This window comes from Xenopus laevis, chromosome 4L (genome assembly GCF_017654675.1).
Source record: "Xenopus laevis strain J_2021 chromosome 4L, Xenopus_laevis_v10.1, whole genome shotgun sequence".
Taxonomy (NCBI): Eukaryota; Metazoa; Chordata; class Amphibia; order Anura; family Pipidae; genus Xenopus; species Xenopus laevis.
The window spans coordinates 30,445,229-30,464,913 of NC_054377.1; the positions used below are offsets into that span (position 1 = coordinate 30,445,229).

The following is a 19,685-nucleotide window of genomic DNA, read 5'->3' on the forward strand; positions in this document are numbered from 1 at the left end:
CATAATTGTTGGGCAATACCATGTATGGGGACACTTTTCTCCACTATCACTATCCCCCTGAAATGGAAACTGATGGGAACCCTAATCTAGCATCCATATCCAAAACACATACATTACATTAAATTTTACCAGCACTGGATAGGATCCTGCCTGTCTTAGTACTGTCTGCTATTGGTCCTGACTCTTAGCTCTATTTTTGCACCTTCCCCATAATCTCTCATATCTGCCTCATCCTCCTTTACTTTAGATCAACTCAATTATCCAAGTGGATGCTTTAGAAATGCGAGCAATAAGGTCTGGTGACAGCTGAGTGACACAGGGCTAGGCTGGAAAGGACTGGAAAGAACAGAGAATTAGTTGTGTAAAGCAGGACCGCCATCAGAAATCACAGGGCCCCATACGACAAAATTTCCTGGGCCCCCTGGGCTGCGCCCACCGCAAGCCCCACCTACAGGTTTCGCCCCCCACCACACAACAAACAAAAAAAATATTGGTGGCTAGGGTTCCCACATGTTAATAAAAAATAAAAAGATATTGGTGGTCAGGGCCCCCCATAAAAAAACATTTGTGGCCAGGGCCCCCCCATTAAAAAATATTGGTGGCTAGGACCCCACATGAGAAAAAAAATTGGTGGCCAAAATTGGTGGCCAGGGCCCCCCCCCCCACATTATAAGAGAATTGGTGGCCAGGGGCCCCTTAAACGCCCATGCCTTCCTGAAGTCAGCAGCTCTCAGAAAGATGGGGGGCCCAGCTAATCAAGTAAGGGTGGCGTGGCTGGGCCCCCTTACCCTCTGGGCCCCCTACAACTCTCCCCCCTGTCCCCCCCTGATGGCTGCCCTGGTGTAAAGGCAACACACACATGGAGATCAAGTATTTAGGATGCCCAAAATGCACACTGTAGTGCACAGGATCCGTGTCGGACTGAGACACCAGGGGTCCACCAAAAAACCTTAGACCAAGGGCCCACTTTCAGTACTATTATTCTTCCTCTCCACACTCAACCGCTATTTTCCTAGTCTGTTTTCTTTACATACTATAATACTATAATCTATTATTCCACGTATTTAGCCTTTTTGTTCTCATAACAATAAAGAATGACCATGAAATGTGCCAAATGTTTAACAGCATGAGGGCCAACTGACACCTGGGCACATCAGGAGTTTTCCTGGCATCCTGGTGGGCCAGTCCGACAGTGCACAGGATCATTGAGTGCCCCTTATATTGTTCTGCCTTTTGTAACATATGTATATCAGTCATTGGATCGATTGTGAAAAACTCAAAGACTTTAAGAAATATCTGTCAGTGAGTGTTTGGGCTCAAACCGCAGACTTTGTAGTGTTTCCAACTTTTACAGGTTTGAACCCAAAAGTCTGAACGTAAGGAGTTAAAGCTAGAGAAAGGAAGCCTCTTGTATACTTTTTTTTCCTTATCCTACAGAACACACTGGAGACATTATCCTTAGTTGTCAACATCTGTAAATAATTACCAGGGACATGCATGCATTACACAAGGCTTGTCCTTAAATGCAAGTAAGCATGCCACTCATACCATACATGACATGCCAAAGTGTATAATAAATATATTATTATTTAAGAAGCCTTAAATACACAGTATTAAACAAAGATTGAGGAACGAGAACAACTTTTTGGCTAAAGCAAGCTTAAACTACTTTGCAGCTTGTTAGCTTAAAAAACCTGAAACATTTCAAACAGGGTTTCCACTACTCCTGTCCTTGAATGGCTATAATTCACTTCTAGGTTCTTTCTAAAACTGGTAATACAAGAAGTACAATTATTGGTCTGTCTGTAGTGGCCTATCAATATGAATATTGGTCAGTTCAGGAATTTGATTTGAAAATATCATATTTTGATGTACATTCTGGCTTCCAGTCAATTCGATCATTAATGTTCTATGCATGAACGGAACAACAGAAAGATGGAAATACTATCTGTGGCCTCTTGTAGGTCATGGAGAGTGTACCAGGCCTATCCATGCATGGTCACCTTGAAGGGCACCTATAACATTAAAAAATGTTTTCACAACAGGCGTTGAGTGCTAACAGAGTGTCCCAGCTCACTCATTATGTGCATGCATGTGATGTAGGATAAGATGAGACTTTGATCCTTTTTCACACGCTTAAAGGAGAATTCAACCCTTTAAGAAAAAAACCCGTACCCCCTACCCCACGGAGACCCCCCTCCCCCAGCCTAACTGCCCCCCGGGGAAATGCCCCATACTTTATACTTACCCCTTGGCACAGATTCTGGCATCAGAGTTCCACGCAGCCATCTTCCGGGTTTTCGTGTCTTCTTCCGGTGCTTCAGCAATTTTCGGGAGTTTTGGCACATGTGCAGTTGTAGCAAGCCGGCAAATTGCTCCAACTGCACATGCGCCAACATGCTGATCTCCCACTCAGCTTGCCGAAGACCTGGAAGATGGCTCAGTGGAACTCCAATGCCAGAATCTGCGCCGAGGGGTAAGTATAAAGTATGGGGCATTTCCCGGGAGGGGGGCAGTTAGGCTGAGGGGAGAAGGGGGGTCTACGTGGGGTGGGGGGTACGGGTTTTTTTCCTTAAAGGGTTGAATTCTCCTTAAAAGCAAGAAAAGGAACTCACTCATGCAAATTATACACCCCAAAATGACCGCCCTCACCAGAAACTCTCTCTCCAAGTGTGGATTAGCGATGTGCTGGTTTACCATGAAACCCGTGGGTGAGGCCAGTGTAGGTTGAAATTTGGGCACCCATTGAAGGTTAGACTGGTGAAGTCCTCTCCTCCCACATATTTCCTGTCTTGGAACCAGAGGCTGGTGCAGAAGTAGTATATGGAATGGAAAAACTTGGATACATTTTGGGTGCCGGCATACCTCCCAACTGTCCAGTTTTCTGCTGGACAGACCTGGTTTTGACAGCTCAGCCCACTATCTCAAGTTTCTTACTGAAATGTCCCAAATTTTTATTTTTCTCTGATCTCCTGCACTGATTCCAGAAAAAGATACAAAGTTGCACTTGGATATTTTGTAACAATTTACGATAAGCAAAGATACAATTGTAATATAAGCAAGTCTCTTGGGAGAACTGAGACTAGCATATTAAGGGTCAGGGCACACGCTCAGATTCGGGGTGCCTCACGAGGAAACTTCGGGCGACTTCGGAAAACGAAGTGCTCCGAGTGCCATCCCACCTGTGATTTACATTCTAGCGGGCAGGAGGCAGTTCGGGGGGATTAGTCGCCCCCGAATCTGAGAAGATTTGTCCCCGGGTGACTAATCTCCCCGAATCTGAGCATGCGCCCTGGCCTTAAAGGGCAATTCACTTTCATTAGCAAAACTGTTATGACACATAAATCATTGCACAAATGTGTTGAAACTTTCATAAGCTGACATTTTTTGTAAAATGGACATGGTAATTGTGCTCATTCTTCCCCACCACAACACAGCACGTTCCCCAGGTCGTTCTGAAGGCTACAGAAGGGAAAGCTGTCCGGTCCTTTCAGCAGAGAAGAAACCTACACTTCAGTGACTCCTTTTATCTGCATATAGGAAAGTTAGCGACATTCAGCCCTTTCTGGAGGCGAGACACACACACACTGGAGAAGCAAGGAGGCAGGGGGAGGGCGGGGCAGCTCGGAGCAGCACTTCAGTTTCCTGTCTCTGAAAATAGTTTGCGCAGAAAGCCCGATCGAAAAACTGAAGTAAGGAAACTGTGAGAGGTCCGGACGGGAATCAGCAGGAAAACGAAGGTGTCACTTATAATAGGTAAATAAGACCTGCCCTGTCAGGTGTGAGGGCTCAATTGCCCCTCCGCACAGCGCTAGTTGTTTGTTCCCCTTGCTGTTTCTCAGGTTTTCTCGTCATTTTCCAAAACGAACCAGCATCTCTTTAGTGTGTCAGCCCCTTCCTTGAATTTTTTCCCTCTCTGACTTCTCTATCTAATCTGTGCTGCAGTGTTCTTCCAATTTACCCCGACCCCTCTATTGAAAACTTATTCTTGTGTTCTCTTATTTTCCAAAATTCTTTTTTTTATTTCCCTTTTCCTCCTAGCCCTTCCTCGCTTTCATCTGCCCTGGGTACACTTTCTGTAGTTGCATCTTTTTGTAATAGTCTTACCTCATCAATTTTACATTCGTTTTACATCATGAATTTTACATGCAGAGGTGCTGCTGTCTACCTTTTCTGATTTTACTTGTGTACTTAATTCGATTCTATGGGTTCCCAGTAGCAGTACTAACTTAATAATACACAAAAGCCATGAATATCTTGTCCACAGGGCCGGACTGGGGGTAAAAAGCAGCCCGGGCAAAAAAATCAAAGCAGCCCACATGTAAAGACGCAATGGTCTTGTACACATCCACTCATTTATTGGGGTAAAACTGCAAAAAAATATTTACATAAAGAGCTGCCTTTCTGACTCAAGTGTAATTCATGTAAAATATGTTAAAGATCCTGCAGCCTTGTGCCTTTATATGGTCACAGAACCCCTCAGACTTCTATTATTCCCTACATTACAGTAAAGCAACATTAACACTATAGTCTTATTTATAATTAATGGAATTAAATGCAATGTCTCAAATGACCCCGCCTCACAAAACACAAAAATAAACTGAACAAAGCCCACCTGTGTCCACTTACAGGTGCAGACCCACGTTTATCAGAGTCACCTCAAAAATGGGGAATTACTATGCCATAATGTTATGGTACATTTTAGGGGACTGTTCCTGCTGAATTGTGCTTAGTACAGGGAATACCTATGCTGCCATAGTTTTATGGGATCTCTCTGTACAGACTATGGGCAAATTTAGGGACTGTTCCTGCTGAATTGTGCTTAGTACAGGGGAATATCTATGCTGCCATAGTTTTATGGGATCTCTCTGTACAGACTATGAGCAAATTTAGGGTCTGTTCCTGCTGAATTGTGCTTAGTACAGGGAATACCTATGCTGCCATAGTTTTATGGAATATCTCTGTACATTTTGCTGAACTGAGCTTCACAACTCTGGAATAATTTTAGTCTGAAGTAATAATCCCTATCAAATTGCTTCGTTTGGTCAATTATAAAAACACTGCTGCCCACAACTAGTGCTTATCCTTTCCAAAACATATACAAATGGTTAAGCACAATAGACAAATGAAACAACCTTTCACAAATGTGCACACAATTAAAGTATAGGTACAGTGTGGGTCTAAAAGATTATCAATAGATTGAAGTTGGGAAACTGTAGTACCTAACACTATTTCATTGCCAGAGTTCTGGATCTCTATACTGAAATGTCAGGGAGATGCTACACTTAATCTATTAGAAGAGCCTGTGTGTGGGGAGTGTAGAGGCACAAAGGGATGTAGCACAATCAGGGCAGGTAGAAAGCTCACGTGTAGTGAATCTCCTCTGTGTATTCCAGCAGCCCCATGTCCTCAACAGCACAGTTTAGCCCCGCCCCCACTGTACAATGGGACCAAATGACACTGTCCCCAACTCATCTGACACCCACCAGCACACTGCACCATCCCTACTGCTTTCCCACTCGATAGAGGAAGTCTACTTACACAAACTCAATTCTGACTGTGCTGGGACACATACACGGCACGGCAGCAGCAGCACGAGAGCAGTGGGAGGGGCGGAGCCACAGTGGGACATAGATTGGAGGAGCGGTCCTAGAGCCCGCTGTGTATGCAGTGAAAAGAAAAGGTTTTATCGGAGCAGCCCACTTAAAGAAAATATGAAGCAGCCCCTCGGGCAAATGCCAGAACAAACATATGGTCAGTCCGGGCCTGCTTGTCCATTATATCCTTATAAACGGTGAGTTCTGATGTCATCAGTTAGGCGAGTTCTGATGTCATTTCTGTCACATGACTCACTGAAACTGGTGTATTATAATAAATAAAGTAAAAAGTTGCAAAATATGAGGATATTAGAAGTTACCTTGTGTTTTTATATGGTCATGAAACTCCTCGGTAACTTATAATATCCTTATAATTTACAAGAGGGGGTACTTTATTCACTATGTATAGCATAACGTGGCCATAGACGTATCTGCCCGTTTGGCGATGTTGCCAAATGAACAGATCTATCCAGTGGCGGAACTACCGGGGGCCCCCGGCAGCTCGCATGCGTCCCGCACCAGGGCCCCCCCCTCTAGTTACATTATTGGATCTATCCCTGATATGCCCACATTGAGGTGGGCGATATTGGGCTGATATGATCGTGGGCCCTAGGGCCCAACGATCAGATCAGAATGGATCCAATACAGGCGGTCGGATCGTGGGACCGCATAGACCAGTCATGTCCAATGTGCGGCCCATTTTCAAATTTACACCGGCCCTCCATCATGAAATTAATAATAATAAAGGCCCCCCAGCACAGTGTGATCAGGAATCCCATAGCAGTAATATTAAGGTTCAATTTAATGTTAATGGGCTGAATGGTTGGCCCCCACACATTTTCACCTCACCAAATCCGGCCCTCATTGCAAAAGGTTTGGGCACCCCTGGCATAGACGCACAGATGCGGCCGCAATCCGACGGGACTTTTTAACCTGCCCGATCAAGATCTGCCCAACTTTCGGCCAGATTTCGATCGGGGTAGCCTGTCGGATGGCCCCACATAAGGGCCAATAAGCTGCCGACTTGGTCTGTCAGCAGCTTTTATCGGCCCGTGTATGGGGGCATTTAAAGGCAAAGTGAATCCAGAAATACAGTTTTGTCTGTCATATCTGTCTGTTAATTCATGCTTTCTGCCCTAGTTGCCACCTTTTCTGGAAAAAAAAATGGCTTTCCTATATATTTATCTTTTTTCCCTATTAATAACATTGGGATCAACCATCATTTTTACCGGCCAGTTGGCAACCCTAGCCCTAGTGGTTGCCCCTCTGTGGTAGAAGCCAGCTGGTTAACAGATCTATCTTGGCTAGAAGAGAGTTGACTTCTACATAGTTTCAGGAGTCAGTGAGTGCAGAAAGCAAAAGGCAGATACTGTTTTCAAATGCAGCTGCAAGTAAGTTTTATAGGACCATATACACTGTAATGTTTTTCCTAGAGTGCACTTTAAAGGGATTCTGTCATGATTTTTATGATGTAGTTGTTATTTCTAAATTACACTGTTCACATTGCAAATAATTCACTCTACAATATAAAAAAATCATTCCTGAACCAGCAAGTGCATTTTTTTTATTTAAAATTATGTAGTTGTTAATTACGCTACATATAATTCACTATACAATATAAACCTGAACCAGTTTTATGTTGTAATATTGGTGTGTAGGCAGCCATCTCAGGTCATTTTTTCTAGTCATGTGCTTTCAGAAAGAGCCAGCGCTTTAGGATGGAACTGCTTTCTGGCAGGCTGTTGTTTCTCTTACTCAATGTAATTGATGCATCGCAGTGGGACCTGGATTTTACTATTGAGTGCCGTTCTTAGATCTACCAGGCAGCTGTTATCTTGTGTTAGGGACCTGTTATCTGGTTACCTTCCCATTATTCTGTTGTTAGGCTGCTGGGGGGGGGGGTGATATCACTCCAACTTGCAGTAAGCAGTAAAGATTGACTGAAGTTTATCAGAGCACAAGTCACATAAACTGAGGGCAGCTGGGAACCTGACTGACAATATGTCTAGCCCCATGTCAGATTTCATAATTAAATATAAAAAAAATCTGTTTGCTCTTTTGAGAAACAGATTAAATGATGCATTTTTTTCCAATGACAGTTTCCCTTTAATGTTTTTCCCTGTATTATTCAGCATATCCTTATATAACTTTTTCTTTCTTCCCAGTGGTGATTTTAGTGCACTTTCTGCATTAGTGATGATGCCCCTCCTTGCCCCCCAGCACTTACCTTTTCTGCACCAGAGGAGGTTGGGGGGATGCATCACTAATGCATTATTGCATTAGAAGTGAAATTTCCAATTTAAAAAATGGAAATTCATGTCTTAGAGTTACCAGGAGAGGGGTTTTGAGGCCCCTGGCAGATTGTTTGGAGTTTTTCAACTGGCCTCATGGCATCAGCTCCCCTGTTCCTACCTGCAGTGTTTATTTTCTTTTTTTTTTTTTATAAACCGTGGTTTCACTTTTCCTAGTTTCTTAAACAGGCTGCTGGGGGGGGTGATATCACTCCAACTTGCAGTAAGCAGTAAAGATTGACTGAAGTTTATCAGAGTACAAGTCATATAAACTGAGGGCAGCTGGGAACCTGACCGACAATATGTCTAGCCCCATGTCAGATTTCATAATTAAATATAAAAAAAATCTGTTTGCTCTTTTGTATAATAATAATCTGGCTCCTAGTCCTTGCCCTTCAGTGTGCATGCTCCTATGTCTGAGCAGGGCATCAGACACTGCATGTTGTGATGTGACCAAACATGGCAGTTGCACAACTCTGAATTTACACACTAGGAATGGTGGGCCCATGGAGTTGTATATGGTGGGAACTATACAGTAGCTGAGATGTAAAAGGCCCCGGTGGGGGGAGGGGGGGTTATATTTAGGCAGTGGCCTTAAGATGGCCATAGACGCAAAGAATGAAAGACGAGGATTCGTGTGTGGAGTCACGTCATTTTTCGTCCGGCAGAGATCGGTCGTTTGGTCGATCGGACAGGTTAGAAAATTTCTGTCGGCTGCCGATAATATCTCTGCGTGTATTGCCGATCGTACGATTTTCAGTGGGAGACTGTCACTAGCTTTGGCTGATCTGTTCTTTAACTACTTTATTTGATCTAACTGGTAAGACTTTGATCTGAATGGTTACATGCATGCATTACACGAGGCTTGTCCTTAAATGCAAGTAAGCATGCCACTCATACCATACATGACATGCCAAAATGTATAATAAATATATTATTATTTAAGAAGCCTTAAATACACAGTATTAAACAAAGATTGAGGAACGAGAACAACCTTTTGGCCAAAGCAAGCTTAAACTACTTTGCAGCTTGTTAGCTTAAAAAACCTGAAACATTTCAAACAGGGTTTCCACTACTCCTGTCCTTGAATGGCTATAATTCACTTCTAGGTTCTTTCTAAAACTGGTAATACAAGAAGTACAATTATTGGTCTGTCTGTAGTGGCCTATCAATATGAATATTGGTCAGTTCAGGAATTGGGCTGATTTGAAAATATCATATTTTGATGTACATTCTGGCTTCCAGTCAATTCAATCATTAATGTTCTATGCATGAACGGAACAACAGAAAGATGGAAATACTATCTGTGGCCTCTTGTAGGTCATGGAGAGTGTACCAGGCCTATCCATGCATGGTCACCTTGAAGGGCACCTATAACATTAAAAAATGTTTTCACAACAGGCGTTGAGTGCTAACAGAGTGTCCCAGCTCACTCATTATGTGCATGCATGTGATGTAGGATAAGATGAGACTTTGACTGATCCTATTTCACACGCTTAAAGGAGAATTCAACCCTTTAAGAAAAAAACCCGTACCCCCTACCCCACGGAGACCCCCCTCCCCCAGCCTAACTGCCCCCCGGGGAAATGCCCCATACTTTATACTTACCCCTTGGCACAGATTCTGGCATCAGAGTTCCACACAGCCATCTTCCGGGTTTTCGTGTCTTCTTCCGGTGCTTCAGCAATTTTCGGGAGTTTTGGCACATGTGCAGTTGTAGCAAGCCGGCAAATTGCTCCAACTGCACATGCGCCAACATGCCGATCTCCCACTCAGCTTGCCGAAGACCTGGAAGATGGCTCAGTGGAACTCCAATGCCAGACTCTGCGCCGAGGGGTAAGTATAAAGTATGGGGGGGGGGCAGTTAGGCAGAGGGGAGAAGGGGGGTCTACGCGGGGTGGGGGGTACGGGTTTTTTTCCTTAAAGGGTTGAATTCTCCTTAAAAGCAAGAAAAGGAACTCACTCATGCACATTATACACCCCAAAATGACCGCCCTCACCAGAAACTCTCTCTCCAAGTGTGGGTTAGCGATGTGCTGGTTTACCATGAAACCCGTGGGTGAGGCCAGTGTAGGTTGAAATTTGGGCATCCATTGAAGGTTAGACTGGTGAAGTCCTCTCCTCCCACATATTTCCTGTCTTGGAACCAGAGGCTGGTGCAGAAGTAGTATATGGAATGGAAAAACTTGGATACATTTTGGGTGCCGGCATACCTCCCAACTGTCCAGTTTTCTGCTGGACAGACCTGGTTTTGACAGCTCAGCCCACTATCTCAAGTTTCTTACTGAAATGTCCCAACTTTTTATTTTTCTTTGATCTCCTGCACTGATTCCAGAAAAAGATACAAAGTTGCACTTGGATATTTTGTAACAATTTACGATAAGCAAAGATACAATTGTAATATAAGCAAGTCTCTTGGGAGAACTGAGACTAGCAGATTAAGGGTCAGGGCACACGCTCAGATTCGGGGTGCCTCACGAGGAAACTTCGGGCGACTTCGGAAAACGAAGTGCTCGGAGTGCCATCCCTCCTGTGATTTACATTCTAGCGGGCAGGAGGCAGTTCGGGGGGATTAGTCGCCCCCGAATCTGAGAAGATTTGTCCCCAGGTGACTAATCTCCCCGAATCTGAGCGTGCGCCCTGGCCTTAAAGGGCAATTCACTTTCATTAGCAAAACTGTTATGACACATAAATCATTGCACAAATGTGCTGAAACTTTCATAAACTGACATTTTTTGTAAAATGGACATGGTAATTGTGCTCATTCTTCCCCACCACAACACAGCACGTTCCCCAGGTCGTTCTGAAGGCTACAGAAGGGAAAGCTGTCCGGTCCTTTCAGCAGAGAAGAAACCTACACTTCAGTGACTCCTTTTATCTGCATATAGGAAAGTTAGCGACATTCAGCCCTTTCTGGAGGCGAGACACACACACACTGGAGAAGCAAGGAGGCAGGGGGAGGGCGGGGCAGCTCGGAGCAGCACTTCAGTTTCCTGTCACTGAAAATAGTTCGCGCAGAAAGCCCGATCGAAAAACTCAAGTAAGGAAACTGTGAGAGGTCCGGACGGGAATCAGCAGGAAAATGAAGGTGTCACTTATAATAGGTAAATAAGACCTGCCCTGTCAGGTGTGAGGGCTCAATTGCCCCTCCGGCACAGCGCTAGTGGTTTGTTCCCCTTGCTGTTTCTCAGGTTTTCTCGTCATTTTCCAAAACGAACCCGCATCTCTTTAGTGTGTCAGCCCCTTCCTTGAATTTTTTCTCTCTCTGACTTCTCTATCTAATCTGTGCTGCAGTGTTCTTCCAATTTACCCCGACCCCTCTATTGAGAACTTATTCTTGTGTTTTCTTATTTTCCAATATTCTTTTTTTTATTTCCCTTTTCCTCCTAGCCCTTCCTCGCTTTCATCTGCCCTGGGTACACTTTCTGTAGTTGCACATTTTTGTAATAGTCTTACCTCATCAATTTTACATTCGTTTTACATCATGAATTTTACATGCAGAGGTGCTGCTGTCTACCTTTTCTGATTTTACTTGTGTACTTAATTCGATTCTATGGGTTACCAGTAGCAGTACTAACTTAATAATACACAAAAGCCATGAATATCTTGTCCATTATATCCTTATAAACGGTGAGTTCTGATGTCATCAGTTAGGCGAGTTCTGATGTCATTTCTGTCACATGACTCACTGAAACTGGTGTATTATAATAAATAAAGTAAAAAGTTGCAAAATATGAGGATATTAGAAGTTACCTTGTGTTTTTATATGGTCATGAAACTCCTCGGTAACTTATAATATCCTTATAATTTACAAGAGGGGGTACTTTATTCACTATGTATAGCATAAAGTGGCTATAGACGTATCTGCCCGTTTGGCGATGTTGCCAAATGAACGGATCTATCCAGTGGCGGAACTACCAGGGCCCCCGGCAGCTCGCATGCGTCCCGCACCAGGGCCCGCCCCCCGCTAGTTACATTATTGGATCTATCCCTGATATGCTCACATTGAGGTGGGCGATATTGGGCTGATATGATCTTGGGCCCTAGGGCCCAACGATCAGATCAGAATGGATCCAATACAGGCGGTCCGCATAGACCAGTTATGTCCAATGTGCGGCCCATTTTCAAATTTACACCAGCCCTCCATCATGAAATTAATAATAATAAAGGCCCCCCAGCACAGTGCGATCAGGAATCCCATAGCAGTAATATTAAGGTTCAATTTAATGTTAATGGGCTGAATGGTTGGCCCCCACACATTTTCACCTCACCAAATCCGGCCCTCGTTGCAAAAAGTTTGGGCACCCCTGGCATAGACGCACAGATGCGGCCGCAATCCGACGGGACTTTTTAACCTGCCCGATCAAGATCTGCCTGACTTTTGGCCAGATTTCGATCGGGGTAGCCTGTCGGATGGCCCCACATAAGGGCCAATAAGCTGCCGACTTGGTCTGTCAGCAGCTTTTATCGGCCCGTGTATGGGGGCATTTAAAGGCAAAGTGAATCCAGAAATACAGTTTTGTCTGTCATATCTGTCTGTTAATTCATGCTTTCTGCCCTAGTTGCCACCTTTTCTGGAAAAAAAAATGGCTTTCCTATATATTTATCTTTTTTCCCTATTAATAACATTGGGATCAACCATCATTTTTACCGGCCAGTTGGCAACCCTAGCCCTAGTGGTTGCCCCTGTCTTGGCTAGAAGAGAGTTGACTTCTACATAGTTTCAGGAGTCAGAACTGCGAGTGCAGAAAGCAAAAGGCAGATACTGTTTTCAAATGCAGCTGCAAGTAAGTTTTATAGGACCATATACACACACTGTAATGTTTTTCCTAGAGTGCACTTTAAAGGGATTCTGTCATGATTTTTATGATGTAGTTGTTATTTCTAAATTACACTGTTCACATTGCAAATAATTCACTCTACAATATAAAAAAATCATTCCTGAACCAGCAAGTGCATTGTTTTTTATTTAAAATGATGTAGTTGTTAATTACACTGCATATAATTCACTCTACAATATAAACCTGAACCAGTTTTATGTTGTAATATTGGTGTGTAGGCAGCCATCTCAGGTCATTTTTTCTAGTCATGTGCTTTCAGAAAGAGCCAGCGCTTTAGGATGGAACTGCTTTCTGGCAGGCTGTTGTTTCTCTTACTCAATGTAACTGATGCATCGCAGTGGGACCTGGATTTTACTATTGAGTGCCGTTCTTAGATCTACCAGGCAGCTGTTATCTTGTGTTAGGGACCTGTTATCTGGTTACCTTCCCATTATTCTGTTGTTAGGCTGCTGGGGGGGGGGTGATATCACTCCAACTTGCAGTAAGCAGTAAAGATTGACTGAAGTTTATCAGAGCACAAGTCACATAAACTGAGGGCAGCTGGGAACCTGACTGACAATATGTCTAGCCCCATGTCAGATTTCATAATTAAATATAAAAAAAATCTGTTTGCTCTTTTGAGAAACAGATTTCAGTGCAGAATTCTGCTGGAGCAGCACTATTAAATGATGCATTTTTTTCCAATGACAGTATCCCTTTAATGTTTTTCCCTGTATTATTCAGCATATCCTTATATAACTTTTTCTTTCTTCCCAGTGGTGATTTTAGTGCACTTTCTGCATTAGTGATGATGCCCCTCCTTGCCCCCCAGCACTTACCTTTTCTGCACCAGAGGAGGTTGGGGGGATGCATCACTAATGCATTATTGCACTAGAAGTGAAATTTCCAATTTAAAAAATGGAAATTCATGTCTTAGAGTTACCAGGAGAGGGGTTTTGAGGCCCCTGGCAGATTGTTTGGAGTTTTTCAACTGGCCTCATGGCATCAGCTCCCCTGTTCCTACCTGCAGTGTTTATTTTCTTTTTTTTTTTTTATAAACCGTGGTTTCACTTTTCCTAGTTTCTTAAATAGGAAATAACAACTAAAACACAACTTGCCGTTGTGCCTGAAAGCGAGTTGTTTAGTAATGTAGTGTTATAAACTTCAGATTTACTTAAATTCCTTTCATAAAGCTGCAACTGTGACAATAGAGGTCCCTCCTCAGTTTTTTAAAGGGGTTGTTCACCTTCCAACACTTTTTTCAGTTCAAGTTGGTTTCAGACAGTTCAACAGAAACAAATACCTTTTACAACTACTTTCTATTTTCTAAGTGTGATCGTTTTTCTAATATTGAAGTGTAAAGTTAAATTTTTCACCTTCTAAACCAGCTCTGGAAGGGGAGTCGCCGACCCTGTAAACTGTTCTCAATTAATACTTTTAGTTCATACATTTCTTATCTTTGTCCATGCTAGGCAGAATCTCTGGGTTTCATTAAAGGCAGCTGTTAGAATTGATACAATAGTTGCGAATTCTCCAGAGATGCGGCTGAGAAATGTATCAAGTAAAAGTTGCAAAACTGTAGCAGTTTAGAGTTTGCGCCTGAATTACTGAGCTGCCAGACTGAAACTTTAAACTTAGATTTGGGAAAACCGGTAAAAAATGAAAAGTAATTGACCAGAAATATTTATTTTTGGTGAACAATCTGAAAACAACTGAAAAAAGTGTTTGGAAGGTGAACAACCCCCTTAAGGTTTGATATCAATATTTTAACTTTTCATAAAAAAAGGATCATGTCATATGTTTTCTGTGTTTGGCATCAATGTCATCAATGTCTGCTCCTGTTGGTACAGTATGAATCTCTCTACTAATAGGACTGCTTTGCAAACACATGTATATACATCACATATGTATGGTTTCTCCTCCACTGTATTCAGAAACACAAGTGTTGCAGCTATATTCAGCAGGGGCAAAAGTAACAGATCTTGTATAAAACCAATTGCTGACGTCACTGCTGAATAGATGTTGCATATATGTAATTATATATGTAATTATGGAAAATGCTCAGAACAAATTAGATGTCCAAAAAAGTGGAAACTCCAACCAAAACTGTTTTTTATTTATGCGCAATAAAAAACATGTATTTCTAAGTAACCTTCCAAAACATGTGATTTTGTATTTGAAATTTGTGATTTTAAAGTTATTTTCAAATGGAATTGCTATTGAAAGCAGTAGCAGTCAGGCTGTTTATATTGACTGCACTCCTGTATCCAGGGGTGTAGCAAGAGCACAATGCCCCCCCGGCAGGGAGGATTTGAACACTATAGAGGAAACCCAGGCCCCCCCCTTTTCCCAGGCTCCCCAGTGACCACGGGGTCTGCTTCCTCTATAGTTACGCCACTGCCTGTATCAGGTTAGCAGAAGCCTGCTGATTGATGGAAAACAACTTCTGCTACATTTGTTTCAAATGTCAGACCCAGAGAACTGAAAGGGATAAATAAACACTGGCTTTGATTGCAATTATATTTACAATGTTATTTGAACTTTATGTGGAATTAAAGGGATGACTCACCTTAGTTAGCGTTTAGTATTTTATAGAATGGCCAATTCTAAGAAATGTTTCAATTGGTCTTCATTTTTTAATATCTTATCATTTTTTTAAAATAGATACCTTCTTCTTGCGACTATTTCCAGCTTTCAAAAGGGGGTCACTGACTCAATCTGAAAACATAGGTTATACATTTCAAATTGTCTCAGAATATTACTTTTTACTTCATACTAAAAGGTAACTCAAAGGTGAACAACCCCTTTAATGAAATAAATGTATATTCGACAATTGCATATTACAATTATTATTATTAACAATTTTCCAACAATAGAACATATATATAAATACCAATTGATACAGAAAGTAAATAAGCCCTGCCCAATAGAGATTGGGTCTTAAAGGAGAAGGGTATTAAGACAATTGAGCATTTTTAGTAGTCAGTAAAGTGAGTGATGTGAGCATTGCATATAAGCTTTGCAAATATCAGGTAACTATTCCGTGTATACAAATTTCTCTATTCAATTAGTTTTTAGAGAACACTTAAAGGAGAACTAAACCCTAAAAATTAACGTCTAAAAATGTCATATTTTATATAATGAACTCATTGCACCAGCCTAAAGTTTCATCAGCTTCTCAATAGCAGCAATGATGCAGGTCACCATCTTGGAAAGTATCTGCGACACTCACATACTCAGTGGGCTCTAAGCAGCTGTTGAGAAGCTAAACTTAGGGGTCATCGCAAATTATAAAGCATAAAATGAGTCTGGCCTGTAATATAAGATGATGCTACAGGGCTGATTATTAAAATCTGATGCTAGTTGATCTGGTTTCTGTGCTGCCGTTTACCAATAATCTGTATTGATTACTAATAAGCCTTATATTGTGACAGTTATACTCTATATGTACAATATATTGTGCATTGGTCCCAAAGCTCAGTAAGTGACAGCAGCACAGAGCATGTGCATTGAATCAACAGAAAAGAAAATGGAGAGCTACTGGGGCATCTTTGTGGTTGCATTGAGCTGGTACAGAATCCCAGAACATAATGTACAACATTTCTAGCCTACATCTTCAGTTAAGCTTTAGTTCTCCTTTAAAGGCAGAGAAATTGGTATGGCTTTTTCAATATACAACATAGCGTATATAAGCGTTTATACATTATAAATTACACATTCTGAATTGAGTTATACAGTAAAGGTGCCAAGAACTGACGGTGAAGCAGGTCAGATGTTGGGGGATGATGGGGGGAAGCAGAAAAATCAGTGAAACCTAAAGAGAACAGGGGGATGGGAGATTGGTGTTAGGATTTGTGCATGAAAGTGAATTGGATTCTAGGGAAGGCTTATTGGATGTGTGGAAGTCACTAGAGGCACCAACACTTGTAGAAAGTAGGGGAGGGGAGTCTGGTACTGGGACAATTGAAGGTGGAGAGCATTTTGCATTCATTACCTAGCATTGGTAAAAGATTGTCAGAGAAACCAACCAGGTTTTGCAACATGGTTACATGAATCTCCATTGCCACAATGCACTGCCGAATATTTATGTGATACAATGGAATGACACAGTGTAATTGGTCGGATGGGCACGTCTGTGATATAAAACAGATGGAAGATTGAAACTCAGCATCTTTAAAAACCCCTAAGTACATACTTTGTTTCATTGCGACATAGTATATGGAATGCTGAAGTCTGATGACCGAAGGTAATATATGATCACATAACTTGGTGAGTTATAACATACTTGTACTGAACAACAGGAGCTATATTAACCACTATATATATATATATATATATATATATATCTATCTCTTTTTCTCTTTTAGTTGTAAAGGTGGCCATAGACTTAACAATTACGACTTTCCAAGAAAGATCGTTCGTTTAAATACACACGTGTAGTCGTCCGATATACAGGTAGATATACAGGACGAAACAATAGAATTCTACCAGTAGCTGATGATTCAGCACTAACAATGGTGATGTCAAAGGCACCCGATCAAAATTTTCCGTCCAGCCTGATCGGCGAGCCGACCGATATTCAAGTCTTCTGCCGATATCGGTCGGCTCTTTTCCCACCATACACACACCGAATATTAGTTTCGTACGATATTATCTGTGCGTCTATGGCCACCTTAAGATTCAAAATACTGAGCAAAATGGTTGGCCTATTGGGACCCAGTACTGGCTAGTTGGAGGCACTTTATAAGAGCCCATTTATTTGCAGTTGAATGTTCCAAAATTAAAATCTTGTCTGGCAATGTCATCTTTGGCAAGTGTGGAAGGTCAAATGTCAACAGGATAATCTGATCAATGCAGCCTGGCCATACAAGTTTTAAAAATACATAAACATTGTTTACATGTGCATTAAAGGGCCAATAAACATTTTGATCAAAAATAAAAATACATATATGTGTATGCAAGATTTACCAAGCCATTTGTATTAAAACATTTGCCAAAAGTAGGGGCAAGTTTGATCAATAAGCTTTTAAGATAATTCTTAAATCAGCTATAATTGTTGAGGCTACAAAATTCCATACTGTGATGATTATTATTCAAAGCAATAAAAGTCTTTAAGAGGTAGAATTGCTTTTCATACATAACTTGATTTTTCACTCTAATCTCCATTAGATTACAAAAAATTATATAGTGCTGACAACAGTGCCAGTTAGAAAATAAATAATAAACATGCATCTCAGTTTAAGCACTAGCTATTGAAAGAAACAAGTGAGAGGAGGCCTCTACCCCATACATTTTACAGTCTTAAGCATACAGATAGTTTATGTTTTGTCAGAATGCACATTGTAATATACACATAAATCTTTTATGTTTCACATCCTGATAATAATGTAATTAATCCAGACATCTGGAAATACTTTTATACCAGGGAGGGAGCAACCCAAGTGAAAGAGCAAAAGACTGTTATATTTTTTAGCAAATGTTTATTGGCAAACTGGTTTAAGAAATATAAGGGTATTATTATTACCTCAATGAACAGATTAAAGATAAAAAAAACATGAGCAAAGTTTTAGGCTTATGTGGCATGTAGCTATTCCCTCTTGGCATATTATTGGAAGAACAAAACTTGTGGCTACATAAAATAGATTAAATATGAAATAACACAAAAGGCATGCATTTAAATTGCTTTACCTCTAATTAGAGAAACTTTAAGCAATATGTATTACAGGTATAGGATCCATTATCGTGAACCGATTATCCAGAAAGCTCCAAATCATGGGAGGTCATCTTAAGCAAATAATTCTATTTTTTAAATGTGATTATCTTTTTGTCTGTAATAAAAAAACAGTACCTTGTTTTTGATGGTAAGAACCATATTGGTGACAAAACAATCCTATTGTGTTTGAAGGGATTCTGTCATAAGAAAACATGATTTTTTCAAAATACATCAGTTAATAGTGCTGCTCCAGCAGAATTCTGCACTGAAATCCATTTTTCAAAAGAGCAAACAATTTAATTTTAATTTTGAAATCTGACATAGGGCTAGACATATTGTCAATTTCCCAGGTCCCTGAGTCATGTGACTTGTGCTCAGATTAACCGTAGTCACACTTTACTGCTGCACTGCAAGTTGGAGTGATATCACCCATCTCTCCCCCCCCCCAGCAGCCCATCAGCAGAACAATGGGAAGGTAAACAGATAACAACTCCCTGACACAAGATAGCAGCTCCCTGGTAGATATGAGAATAGCACTCAGCAGTAAAAATCCAAGTCTCACTCCAGTTATGTTGAGCAGGAGAAATAACAGTTTAACTGAAAGCAGTTCCATCATGAAGTGCTGGTTCTTTCTGAAAGCACATAACCAGGCAAAATGACCTGAGATGACTGCCTACACACCAATATTACAACTAAAAAAATACACTGTTGGTTCAGGAATAAAATTTTATATGTTAGAGTGAATTATTTGCAGAAAAAAAAATGACACAATAAAAACCATGACATGATCCCTTTAATGTTTAAATGATGTTTAGCAGACTTATGGGCAGATTTATCAAAGGTCGAGGTGAAATTTCGAATGAAAAAATTTAGAATTTCGAGCTATTTATGTGTACTTCGACTAGGGAATAGTCCAAATTCGATTCGAATTTTAAAAAAATTCAATATCAAAATGTATCATGTACTGTCTCTTTAAAAATTCAACTTTGACCATTCACCATCTAAAAACTGGCGAATTGCTGTTTTAGCCTATGGGGGACCTCCTAGAACCTATTTGGAGTCAATTGGTGGACTTTGAAAAATCACAGTTTTTTTTGAGAAAAACTTAAAAACTAATTCGATCGAATGCACTATTCCTTCGATTAGTATGATTCGAATTCGGCCAAATATGGACCTATTCGTTAAAAAAGTGACCTATTCGACCAAAAAATACTTAATTTCAGTTGGTCTTTTTGAATTCGAATTTCAAAATTTTTTCAATTCA

At 41.2% G+C, this 19,685-nt stretch overlaps 1 protein-coding gene across 2 annotated transcripts in view; it reads left to right on the forward strand.

The window, feature by feature from the left end:
- The first annotated feature begins 3,355 nt into the window (after positions 1–3,355).
- prkd3.L (protein kinase D3 L homeolog) overlaps positions 3,356–19,685 on the forward strand; it is a 48,922-nt gene continuing 32,592 nt past the window's right edge. The window contains exons 1-2 of one of the 2 annotated variants that reach the window (XM_041590046.1): positions 3,356–3,756; positions 10,674–10,992. The gene's annotated coding sequence lies outside the window, so the exon portion shown is untranslated. The remainder of the gene's footprint in view (positions 3,757–10,673; positions 10,993–19,685) is intronic. The other variant, XM_018257713.2, reaches the window with a different exon arrangement.